We start from the raw sequence: 13006 nt of genomic DNA, 5'->3' as shown, positions 1-13006 counted from the left end.
CACACAAACATCCTTTGGAAGGGAATAAATCTTTCTGAGTGGGGGCATCTTCCACCACACTCGTGCCTTCCCAAGGATGCTGAGGTACAAGGGAACACAGAGAATTTGAGTGGGTGTCTGCAAGCCCTTCCAGGCTTAATTCAGAGCCCTGTCATTTCCATCCCTGCTTGGTTTTGATGCCTCTTTGTAAATATTAGGTAAGAGTCCGGCATGTGGCTTGGCATGTTAGGCAGAATTAGTTGCCTGGAAAGGGATCCTGGCCCATGCAAGGATTTCCAGCATAGCCCCCAAATTTTTGGAAAGCACCAATCTCCCCCATCTTAAACTGGGGAAAAGGAGGAAAATTCTTGAGTCTGGATTGCCCGTGCATGGGGGTTTTTACTAGAGGGGGTTACCTGCAGGGCTGGGCCAGGGAAGGAGCTGGAGGCTGAGGAAGCAACGCTGAGGAAGAGGTTTGGACTGGTACTGGTGCCAGGGGTAGGAGAGGCAAGCAGGGGGAGCTGCCAGGGGGGCTAGGGGGGCCCTAGGGGGGTGCTGTGACACAGGTAAAGCCGTTCCTGATTCCCAAATAACCCTGGGTAGGGTATGTGGGGGTTTTACACCCTTGCTATTAAAAAAAAAAATTAAAAAATCACCAATATTCAGAAATCCCTCATTCCACACAAATCCATTACTTCTTGTTTGTATCTTCTCAGTAGCTGAACAGCTGGGAAAACGGTACAACCTTGTCAGCACCCCCAAACGCCCCCAGGCACACCCACTCCTGCAGGGAGTGCTGCAGGTCCCCCGGGCCATGTACAGTTGTACTTTAATTGTGATTTGAATGGTACATTTCCTCTGCCCACCTCTCCTCCTGCCTGCTTCATCTCTCGCTGTGTGGACCATCACCCCCATTCCTGTTGGAAGCAGAGCTCTGGGGCAATGTCGTACTGTGTGAGTGAATTCCCACCTTACGAATTTTGTTTTTTTCAGCCCCGTCCCTTTCTCTGCCACCCTCCCCTTGGATTTCTGCATTTTTTCTGCAGAAATGAAGTAACCAGACCTGGTACCCTGAGTCTCAACCCACTGTGGATGTGCTATTTAGAAAACACATTTGTTGTAATGTGTGTGTATATATAAATATATATATATAATGAATATATCAATAATATTTCTAAATAAAGTTTTACAAAGCAGCCTCCACTCACTGTCTGCCTCTGTCCCACCTCACCACTTGAATCCATCATTAGCTTGGTGTTCCAGCCCTGAGCGTTGTGGGGTCAAGATACCAGGGTGGCCCTTTCCCAGCCAGCCAAAGACATAAACGGGCAGCAAAAAACGTTGCAAAAGGATCCGCAATTTTTACTTTTTCTTTTTTTTTTTTTTTTTTTTTCCCTTGCTTGACTCACACCGTCCAGCCTGGGCGGGAGGAAGAGCGCGGGGCTGGCAGGAAGGAAGGCGGGTGATGAAGCAATGCCCCGCCACAGGCGAGCGTTACCAGCCACCCCCACCTTACCCCCCGTGCCATTTGCAGGTCCCCCAAAGGCTCCAGTGGCCTTTTCCCTTCTTTTGGCAAGGCTGGCTGTGCAAGGAAGGGGTTGCTGGGGGCCATGCTACTTCCCTTTGCACCATGGCAGGCATTTGGCCATGATTTAACAGGCAGCGAGAGTAATTCCTCTTTTTTAAAGAAAAATTATCACAGCCACGTGAGTGTTTTCAAAAATATACAGCACTAATTAGGGGGTGTTTACATGCCAAGTGGTTCACTGAACACGTGTGTGTTTATAAATATAAATATAAATATAAATATAAATATAAATATAAATATAAATATCTATAAATATCTATAAATATCTATAAATATCTATAAATATCTATAATATCTATAATATATCTATTATATATATATATATAACACAGCACTATGCTGCTGATGGTGGCTGACACCATATTGGAGCATGGAGCAGATGAGCAGGAATGGTACCACAAGTATTTTCTTGTCTTTAATTTCTAGGAATTACACAGTCATTGTCGATTTAAATAAAACCTTTCAAGCATCCCCTGCTTTTTTAAAGCCTACCCACAAGAGTTTAGCTGCTAACCCCTCCTTCCCAGCAGTCTGGGAGCCAGTGCTTTTAAAGTTTCTAGGTGAAATTTCCCCCAGATGGAAGAGGGAACCCTTTCTCAGGTTCCACACTGGGGGTGCAGGGAGCCCTGTCCACCCCAGAGGAGGGACATGGGGGTGTCCCCTCCACAGCCAGGCTCAGCAAAGCCCTGGCAGCCAGGACTGGGCTGGTTTCATCCCAGGCACTGGGACAAGGCGTGGGGCAGGTGTGGGCAGTGGGTGGATGCTGGGTGTTTATCTGGAGCTGGGAGATCATGGCTGTACATCTGGTTTAACCCCTGTCTCCTGTTCTGCTGCCAGCCCAGCAAGAGCTGATAGCTCACCCACCCGTTATCTCTGCCTCCCACCTCCTGCCTCCCTCCCTCCTTCCATTGCCTGGACAATTCTCCTTTCATCTCCCCCTTCTGCTTTTCTTGCTTTCTTCAAGTAAAATATCCTTGATGGCCACAACCAGCGAAGGAAAAAACATCCTTAAGGGGAAAAGCACCTGCAGGGTCACCTGCAGGGTGAAGGCTTCAAAGAACTCTGTGCACATTTATAGGTTCTATACCTTTGGAAAGGGCTGAGAGGCTTCCAGTGCCACCTGCTCCATGGTGGAATGATCAATGTGCATCATTCTTGATTGACCCTGGTGGTGGAGAGACCCTGGGTGCTGCTCTGCTGGGACAGGCTCCAGGGTTGTGTCCTCAGGTGGTGGCTTCATGTTGGCCATGCTGGAAGAAATATCTCTCTCCCAATGTCTTTTTCTCCTGAGCATATGGACCTTGTTGCTTCTTGGCCACCAAAATTCAAACGTCACAGAAGTTAGCAGATATTCCCCTGCCTTTGTGTTTGTTTTTAAAAGTAATTTTTGAAAGCCCTTCCTATTCTTGTCTTCCAATGCAAAATGTAATTCATTTCTCATCAAATGGTAATTTCTTTTTACAATCGTGTTGCAAAGGGTGATGTGCAATGCTGTTTGGATTCAGACATGTGGGGAAAAAAACACAACCCAAACCATTTTGTTTTTCTGTTCATGCAAAAAAGAAGAAAAAGTTGGGGAAAGCACCCTAAGGTTCTGGTTGCCACTGCACTGAAGGGATTGGTGCAGTAGGAGGGAAATAGCCTGTGTGTCATGGGTGGCATTGCCCTCAGCTGGGACAGTTCTGGGGCTCAGCTCTCACTGGTGGCACCACAAGGTGTTGGGGGTTCTGGTCTGTAGGGCAGGAATTTTCCTGGCAAATAGCAGTTTCTTCATAAACCTGAAACGGATGCATTTAAAGGTGTTTTGTTCATCCAGTTTTGTAATGTGTTCCAGGAACTCAGTGACATTCAGGCTTCCAGTGGCAGAAAATTTCCCTAAATAGTGCATGGATGACACCGGGGAGTGAGAATGGCAGGGACCTGACATTGAGATAAAATTGAATTAAAAACCAGAGAGAAGGTGGGAGGACTGCATATCTCCAAAATGATGAAACAAGAAACACGAAGCCCCAGAACCACTCCAAATTTGAGCAGCTACTATTTTCCAGCCTCATTATCTGTTTTTAATTACAACGTTTCTGGCAAAGCCATGTTGAGGGCAGCCTGCACTGGCAGCCCTGCCTGGGAACACCGCCGAAGCCAGGAGCAAGGACCTGCTTCATTAAGGGAATTCCCACATAATCGAATCAAATATGCTCAGGGAAACGACAGGATCCAAACATTCCCACCCCGGCAGCCGATGAGAAAGCTTCTCCTCTTTGCTGTGACAGGCGAAGTGACAACAGGAGGGAGTAATTTATGGCTCTCTGGGACTGCTCGATCTGCTCTTCATCCCGGGGCTCATCCCTGACATTCCCACCGCCACACAAAGGCTGCAGCCGGCCAGCGGTGCCCAGGGGACGCAGGGCTGTCACATGCAGCAAGGAGATGAGCAGCGAGCAGGATCCTCTCTCTCTCCTCCCAGTCTCGTTTTTTTTCTCTCTGGTCCTCCTTGCCTCTCCTTTCACCTTATTCCTCACCACCCACTCCCCACCCCTTTTTTTTTTTCTTAGTTTCCATCGAAAAGTGGGATGGGAGAGCATTAGGATGCTTTGAGACCACAAGGGCCACAGCGGGGACCTGCACCACTGATGGGGATGCAGGAAACCTCCTGGGGGTGGGTCCAACAAGCACTTTTCAAACTTGTCCCCCCGGCAGACATTCCTTTTTCCCCTGCTCTTGGAGCTATTCTCAGCCGCCCCAGTGACCTTTCCGGGGAACAATTTACTATTGTGTTTTGGTGAAGCCCAGCCTCTATTTTTACACTCTGTTTTGCTGATGCGGGCACAGGGAGCGAGACGGGAATCCAGCAGGAAATGGGAGGGAGCGTCTGGAGCATGGTTAAAACTGCCCCGGAGCTTTGATGTGCCGTGGCCGAACCCGGCCGGCAGCACGTGGTGGGGCCGGGGGCTTCTCTCCCTGCCCATCCCTCTGTAAATCCCGCATGGCACCAGCTCAATCTGGCCGCGCCAAGGTGGCAACTAGTCCTGCAGCAAAGGGCTTTTGGCAAAGAGGCCGGCAAAGCTGCAGTGGTACCTTGCTCCTCAGTGCAGGCACGGCGAAATGAAAGGCAGCTTTCTGCTGGCGTTGTGGAGCTCAAGGAATGCTGGAAAGAAGGGAAGGAGATGACTGGGCTAGGAGAGGTTTGAGGATATGCCCAAGGATGTCCAGGAAAGGCACGGCGGAGCATCTTGGCTTGCATCACGTGAAATAAGCAGGTCTTCATGTGAGGGGCTGCCAAGCCGTGGTCCTTCCTGATGTGGGACCTGGAGCTGGGCTTGTTGGGAATGAATGTCTCCAAAAATGCCAAGCATCACAGCCTAGAGTGGCTAGGGAATGTGGCTATCTGCACGCCCTGTGTTTGTGGCAGGGAACAACAGAGTCCCGCTCCAGATGTATATGTGGAAAGCTGGCCAAAGCCCAGGGAAGGGAAGGGAATGTGTCCAGTCCTGCAGCTGTTCTGCTTCTATCACTGTCACCACCTGCAGCACAGTCCCTGTGGCAGGAATAGGACCTTGCTGCCCAGGGCTTGCCCAGAGCCCACAGAAAGCAGAGGTGAAATCATCCTGCATGTCTGAAAGGTCCAGCCATGGTCTCACCTACTGCTCATCCAAGGCTGCCTGGGGGGGATTGGGAGCACGGGGATGCTTTACAGCAGTTGTCCCAGCTCTAGAGCACTTTGCTTGCCGTGAAATATCCCTTAACACATCGCTGTAGCTGAAACAAAACACATAAACACCATCCCAGTGGTGTCTTGCAACCATCCAGCGTCACAGCACCACTGCTCTGAGCATCCCCAGGAATGGCATTGCCACAGGAGCTGGAGGCTGGCGGGCTGTCCTGGATGGAGTCAGCACCGTGCCATTGCGGATGCTGTGCGTGCGGAAGGCTCTGCGCTTGCCAGGGGTGCAGGCGGTGAGCTGGTTCCCTGTGCATGCTGGGTCAGGGAGCAGCTGAGGAACAAGCCTGGATGAGGCTCCAGTGTGGGACATTGCTGAGGTGGGTGAGCAGTCACACATTGGCACAGCCACCTGTGTGACAAGGACTCCCAGACAATCCCTCCACAAATACCTGCCCATGCACAGGACAGCTGAGTGTGCACTGAGTTGCTCACAAACGCACAGCACTGTAATGGTGCACAAACACAAACACTCCTTTTTGCACGTCCCATTCCTGTGGGCACATCCATGATTGCACATTTGCAGACAGTCCTAAACACACATTGGGATGGATGTGGACATGCAGTCCCGCACGTGTCTTCAAGCCACTTAAGCCTGTGACATGCTCACAAATGTGCCCCCGCCTTGCACGCTGCCCTGCTTGCTGTCCCCACCAGACAAAACTCCAGGGTGGTTTTGCTTTTGGCTGCCATCAGCAGAAATCACTCACAAGTTGCTCCCTGCCTCATCCTTGCAAACCCTGAGGTTTTTTTTTCTTTTCTGGGTCAGGTGGCACCAAACCACCCAAAGCAGGTACCGGATGTTTTTCCCGGGGTGTTTCCAGGGCGGCAGGAAGGCTGAGCTGAGCCGTGGCACCCGTTGCTCCTATCTCGGCTCTCTGCCCGTCCCTGGGACCACCCTCCAGCTGGCTCCATTCTGCTCCGAGCTGCTCCCCTCTATCGCTGCGTGCAGGTGCCGCGGGATGGGGATAAGGCCCTACACCCACACACCCCAAAGGACGGCAGAAAGGCGGTGTGAGTCTGTCCCCTCCAGCGGGGACACTGTCCCCTCGCTGGCAACGCCAACGCCACCGCCCTGCCCGCTGCCCGCTCTCCAGCGGGAGCTCGCAGTCGACGCCTTCCCGGTGCCGTGTCCGGGGGGGAACCTCCAGGAACCCCCAGGGAACCCCCAACCCCAGCTGGCCCTGGGCCGCGTCCTCCGGGCGGGCGCCTCCTTTGAACAGCTCCGGGGGAAGCCCCGCTCGCAGATAAACGGCGCATCAAACCCACCGCAGCACCAGCGCTTCCTGCCCGCGGGCCGGGGCCGGGGCCGGGCCGGGGCGGAACCGGAGCGGCTCTCAAGAGGAGCCGCGGCCGGAGTCGAACAGGAGCGGTCCCGAATCGGAGCCTCAGCAGGAGCAGAACCGGGGCGGTCCCGAATCGGAACCGGGGCACCGGACGCACCCCGGCCGTCCCCGCCGCTGCCGCCAGAGGGCGCCGCCCCCCGCCCCGAGCTCCCCGCGGGAGCGCAGCGCCCGCACCGGGGCTCGTCAATAACGGGGGTTAATGTTTGCATTTGTTTAATGTTTGCGTTTGTTTAATGTTTGCATTTGTTTAATGTTTTCGGGGTTTAATGTTTTCATTTATTTAATGTTTTCGGGGTTTAATGTTTTATCGGTGTTTTCCAAATAAAATGTGTTTGAGACTGTCCTCTCCCCTTTTCCCTTTCCTTGTCCTTTTCTTTTCTCCCCTCTCCTATCCCCACTCTCCCTTTCTCTCCTCCTCCCTTTCTCCATTCTTCCCTCTCCTTTTCCCCTCTTCCACCCTCTACAGATCTTCTTGGCGTTACCGCTGACCGACAATCGCTGTGTTAAGCCGGCTATATTTGAACACCGGGGCCACTTTCCTGAAGAACTTTGTATTCTGGTGTAGAAAGGTAGAGAGACAGCTCGGGACAGCTGCTGTTCCCCTCAGCTCAGCCAGGCCCTGGAGGTCTCAGTGCTGTTTGCAGGTTCCCACCCCCTGGAATGTGAGGGCAGTGGGTTCTGTGCCTGTGGTCACCAGTGGCTCTGCCAGAGGAGCACAGGCAGCCGAATCTCCTGGGATTCCAGCAGAGGTGAGGTGACCCTGTGAAGGCTCACACTTCCCAGTGGGAGCACTGGTGGCTGTGCTGATGCCCTGCTATTTATTGAGTTCTTATTAATGTCCCACCAGTCCTGGAAACAACCTCTCCTCCTCATTCCCAGGCAAAGCCATCTCTCAAGGGTCTTCACCTTTTGTCCTCAAAACCTGTTCAGGGCTGGATCCCAGAGGAGCCTGTTCTGACCTGTTGTGGCACATCGGCACAGTTTGGAATGGTTCAGCCCTTTCTTATCAATCCTGTCCCTCCTGCCAGAGCCCTGTATTCCTGTCCCCACCTCTCGGTACTCAGCATGTCTGCCGCAGCATCCTGGGGGACCCAGCAGCCTCCAAAGCTTCAAGAATTTGTTAAGGTTCCCAAAAAACTCTCCTAACTTCAATATACCCTGAGAAATGCCTTTTTCAGGTCTTGGACTCACATGAAATCCCTCTGGCCTTTCCATGTCGCTCCCACTCCCTTCCCCAGCAACAGAAGTCACTGCTCTGAAGACATGAGGACATGATTTTCCCTTTCTCCTCCAGTACCTGCATCTGTTTGCTTGGGTGGCAGCCAGAAAAGTGACGTCATGCATTCAATCTTTTTTTCCCTGCCCTTTATTTTTCATTTTATTTTTCTACCGGCCCAAGGCTCCCGCCTGTTGTAGAGTCGAGGGGGAAGCATCCCGGCCAAATCCTACCCCTGTGTTATGGTAATCACGGCTGCCACCAGCAGATGCAGCTCGCTGAAATAAAAAAGGCTGTTTAACAGGCAGGGAGAAGGAGAGGGGAGCTTTTGTTTGGCACTTGCCAGGGTTGGAGTACACTTGTAAAGCAACAACTGGAGCTCGTTGAAAAGAAGTGGAGGTTATTAGATTTGTTTCACTTACTGCTGATGGTCGTGTTACTTCATTCAGGGGTGCCCTACTGAATGCAGGCTCTTCTCTACCTCTTGGGGACCTAGACAGTCATGCAGGGACATCTTACTCATGGGACATAGCCTTTCCTGATGCTCCTCTACCTTCCAGGATGCTTGGTCCTGCCTGTTATGAGACTGCAAAGTTAAGAAGACTCAACAGCACACTTAATTGTGCTTGGAGCTATCAAAACCCAGGGCTTGTCAGCAGCAAAGGTAGTCCAGAATTTGTCAGAGCTTGGACAGCAATGGGTTGCTGATGGAGAGAAAAAAAATTCAAGTCACTGCAGAAGCTGGGATGATAATAAAACCACATCCTTGGGGCTTATAGTCTTGTTTTGAAGTGTTGCAGTTTTGGATGGGAGAATGGCATAAAGTAATGCCATAGGGCTTTTATTTTCCCCCAGGTAAGTGGGGACAAGAAACTGATTAGATGAGTTGGACTTCTGTTCCTGGTTCCCTCTACCTACCTAACTATCCCTCTGTCTTGATGCATGTCTCACCAGCTCTCTTTGCTCTGAAAAACAGCAGCAATCCCCTTCAGATGCCAGGAATAAAAACAATACATTCCCTCTCCAATTCAGGTAGCTCTCCATAAATCTTCCCAGCTTCAGGCTGGTCTCCTAGGACTCCCACATCAGCTGTGAACCTATTTAATCAACTGAGATGATCTGTGCTCTTTGTTGCCAAAAGGCCCTCTGAACTCTTTGTCTCCCCCCTGAATGATGCTTGAATCCCATGAGGGTTTAGCCAGACTGGCCCATTCTGTGTGACAAGCCTCAGGTGAATAATGCCTGGAGCTGGCAGTGCCTCCTGAAGTCCAGCTGCAAGCCCAGGGTGCTGAGAAGAGTCACAGCCCCTCTGCCAAGGCTTTATCACCACATCTTCCCATGGCCCCTCACTTGGCTCTCTGCAAAGCTCCATAAACCCACACCAGCATGAAGAGCTCCCAGCCTGGTGCCAGAGGAAGAGAATTATAGCTCTTTTTGGGAAGGCTTGGCAAGGGCTGGAGGGGGTGTATGAAACCACAGCCTCCCTCTCCTGGGACTGCAGGCTTGATTTTGAGCATATTTTAGTGCATTTTAGGTTTTAGCTGATTGGGAATCAGACCCACGTATCAGCTTTGTTGAGGAACTTCTGGAAGAGGTTTTCCATACTGGTCCAGCCCTTGGAAACACAGAACTCAGCATCACTCAAGATATCACCCTCAGGAAACAAATCTAAAGCTGTCCCAAAGCAGCAGGACTCTTGGATCAATTTTCAAGCAGGGAAATGCTTTAATGGCTGAGATTCTCTTCCAGGCTGTGCTGAAGTGGTGCTGAAGGTGACTTTCCCTACCTCCCAACAGCCCCCAAGCACCTGGTGAGATCCAGCCAGCTCCCTGCCCCAGCTCCATCCTGCTCTGGCCCGAGGGGTCAGTGTTTCCAAAGGCTTCTGCACTCCATAAATTACAATTTAGCATGGGCCGCCATCAAGACAGACAAAGTAACCTAATCTGCCCTCATATTAGGGTGTTGGAAAACAATAATCCAAGAAGAAAACACATTATCTGGCCTTGTTACTTTACAAAGTAATTTAAATTAATTTTTCCCTAGAGTGGTTAGGGAGCACTGCAACTTGCCCTTGTCTATTCTCTCTGGCTAATGAAGCTTTACCAGAGACTGCTCGTGAATTCCTATTAAGACCTCATCTTAGAGGTTACAGGGCAAAGCAATTTCTGCTCCTGGGAAAAATGCCTATGAATTTGTAATTGTAAGTCCATGTTTGATAGGGATTAGCATCTGAAAGGGGTAGAGTGGTGGGTAGCAGAGAAAACATTATTTCAATTAGCTGAAAAAAAGCAATTTAACATCTGATTATAGTATCTGATTATATTAAATTTTTAATTTTCTCCTATTTCTCCTATATTTTCCCTTATTTTCTGGCATCTGAGGTAATAATTTCCTGAAACTTTCCACCATCACCAAACCAGCCACCTTTCCTTTCTCCTCCTTTTGTCCATCATAGTTGAGATTCACATGTAAATGGTTGGTGAGCTGGGTTTTTTCCTCTCCCCTCTTCTCTCCAGATTCACTGAATTTGGGTATGGTGTAGAGGATGCTGTATCAAAATCACACTGAAATGGGACGGGATATTTCTCTTCATGCCAAGGAGGTGAAAAATGAGGAGGAGGAGGAGGAGGAGGCTTTGCTCCACATCTAGGCTCATGGTCAGGCTTGTGCCCAGCAGCTTGACACGGTGCCAGTGCCTAAAGACTCTCCTAGGCAGAGCCCCAGTCCCTAAAGGTTCTCCCTCTGCTTGGAAATTACTTCCAATTGCCTCTTTTCCTCCTACCCCTTGGCCTTAACCTTGAGTTCAGCTGTGCTCCATCTATTTTTTTGTGGCTTCTTGGTCTCCTGTTTCCTAATGACGATGCAATCAGTTTTCGGGTGGGAGATTCCTCGTGAGAAGGCTTGTTGTTATTTAAGGAAGATCATGAAATCCATCCCTAATGAAAGGACAGGAGAAAACCCTTCCACCAAGTTACACTGAAGCCTGAGATTATCATTTTTATGGGCTCCCAATCTTTCCTGCCTCATGTCTTATCAGCAAATGCAGCTGGAGGCTTCAAAAACCCTCCCAGCTTGCTGCTGATTTTATGGGATGAAGATTAGAGATGATCGGATAGCAAATTATTCATTCCATTCGATATCTCCAGGCAGGAGGGGATATCCAGAGCGAAGTCAGCTCCTTTCTCCCTTTCTGAGCATCACACATTGGGAACCTTCCTATCTGCCACTCCAGCAACACAGCAGTGCTTTCCCCCCACACTCAGAGGCGATTAGGGGTGCAGTATTCCCTCTGAACAGATGGAAAAGCCAGGGGGAATCACAGATGCAGGCTCATCCCCCAACAATAAGGCAAAGAAGAGGCAGGTGGGGTTTTTCTTGTTTCAGGGATTTTCACTTTGATTCCACCCAGCCCAGGGCAAGGCAGGGCAGATCATGTAGGTGTTTTCTCAGCTTAATTTTCCAAGTCTGTGGGGCCCGAGGCTGATGTGAACGTGCTGTCAGAGCCCTGGCAGCTCTTGATGTCAGGGACAGAGGAGCAGGGAGCTCAGAGGGGACAATGGGAGGAGGAGAGACCCCAGAGCTGCCCTTAGATGTAGGAGCAGCAGGATCAGAGAGTGGAGGGCATGAATGCTGCCCAGAGATCCATCCCAAAATCAACTGGTGTAAAACATATCATCCAGAATGTCCCACAAAATACTCATGGGCCACAGTGGTGCTGCTGAGCAGACCTTAAGGGCAAATGAAGGCCATGGATGCCTTTTGCCAAACAGTCGTCACTGGTGTTTTCAACAGCACATAAATAAGAAAATATATGGCAGTTCAAAGGCATTTTTAAAGAGGAAAAGTGGGGCACAGAGCTGTGAGAGATGAAAACCCAGAGCAGGAGCTGCCTTTTTCTGCTGCCTTTTACCCACATTGGCACACTGAGCAAAGAAATGCCCTTTTCACAGTGGTTGTAGCTCCTGGTTCTCTCCTGGCAGCATCCAGAACAGGCAGGATTTGAAAGAAAAGTATCAACAGGAAATGAGAGAACTCTGGCACAAGCCAAGAATATTTGTTTTGGATGGTAGATGTCAAGAGAAACAAGAAATTATAAATTTGATTTATGGGGTTTTTGGGTTTTTGTTTGTTTGTTCAGTTTTCTTTTTGTGTGTGGGGGGGGGTTTTTTGGTGTGGATTTTTTAAATGTTTCTTAGCAGCTATTGAAATGTAATAAATTTATAATTACTTTTCTACAAAAAATACAGTCTCTTCCCTAGGGAATGCTCAGGTTTGCTCTCATATAGTATTTTTTATTTTTATGGCTCTGTCTGGGAGACAGGGAGGAAATGGAGAGGATGAAAGAAGGAAGGAAGGAGGGAGGAAGGAAGGAAATGAAGGAAGTGAAGAAGAAAGAAAAGAATTTCCATTAAAACACAGAGTCCCACAACGTTTTTCGAAGAGGAACTGGCATCTGTGCTTTGAGATGTATCATCCAGGAATGTTGCTTTGAGCAAACACTAATTTTTCCTAACATTTATGTATTTTTTAGGGGAAATAATCACCAATTTTTGGAGTGTATGAGTGAGAAGTCTGAAATTCCAATCCCTGCTTTGTGTAAAATCTGTTATACAGGCAACTGCTCACATGGGTCCTTGAAAGAGCATTGAGCTGGCTCTGGCTCCACTTGGCTTTGACTAAATGCTGCCAGGGTGATTTGTCCTTCTATGCCTCAGTTTCCCTCAGCTCTAAAATGGACCAGTAGGGCTTTGTCTTACCATGGCTGGGTGATGCTGGAGGCTTAAATGAGAGAGACAGCAAGATTTCCAGCAGACTGCAGCAGAAACACACAGTTTTTTTTTTTTTGTTTATTTATAAACAAACATATATAGTTTCTACATAAAATATAGATTTTATTTATATATATGAAAAGGTATAAATTATAAATATTATATAAATATAATATAATATAATATAAATTTTTATATATAAAACATAGTTTGTTATTGCAGGTCCCAAGCCACAGCCAGGATGACAAAAGGAAAACCTGACTAGCAAATAATTTGCTGAAATTTCAGACTTTGCCCCTGCAGTGAGGCTGCTACAGTGACTTGCAGCTTCTCACCCCCCAGGCCAGACCCAGGGATATGCAACCAAGGAGGTGCCAGGAGAGCTTTGTC

Source organism: Cinclus cinclus, chromosome 8 (assembly GCF_963662255.1).
Source record: "Cinclus cinclus chromosome 8, bCinCin1.1, whole genome shotgun sequence".
Lineage (NCBI taxonomy): Eukaryota > Metazoa > Chordata > Aves > Passeriformes > Cinclidae > Cinclus > Cinclus cinclus.
This window is presented reverse-complemented; position numbering follows the sequence as displayed.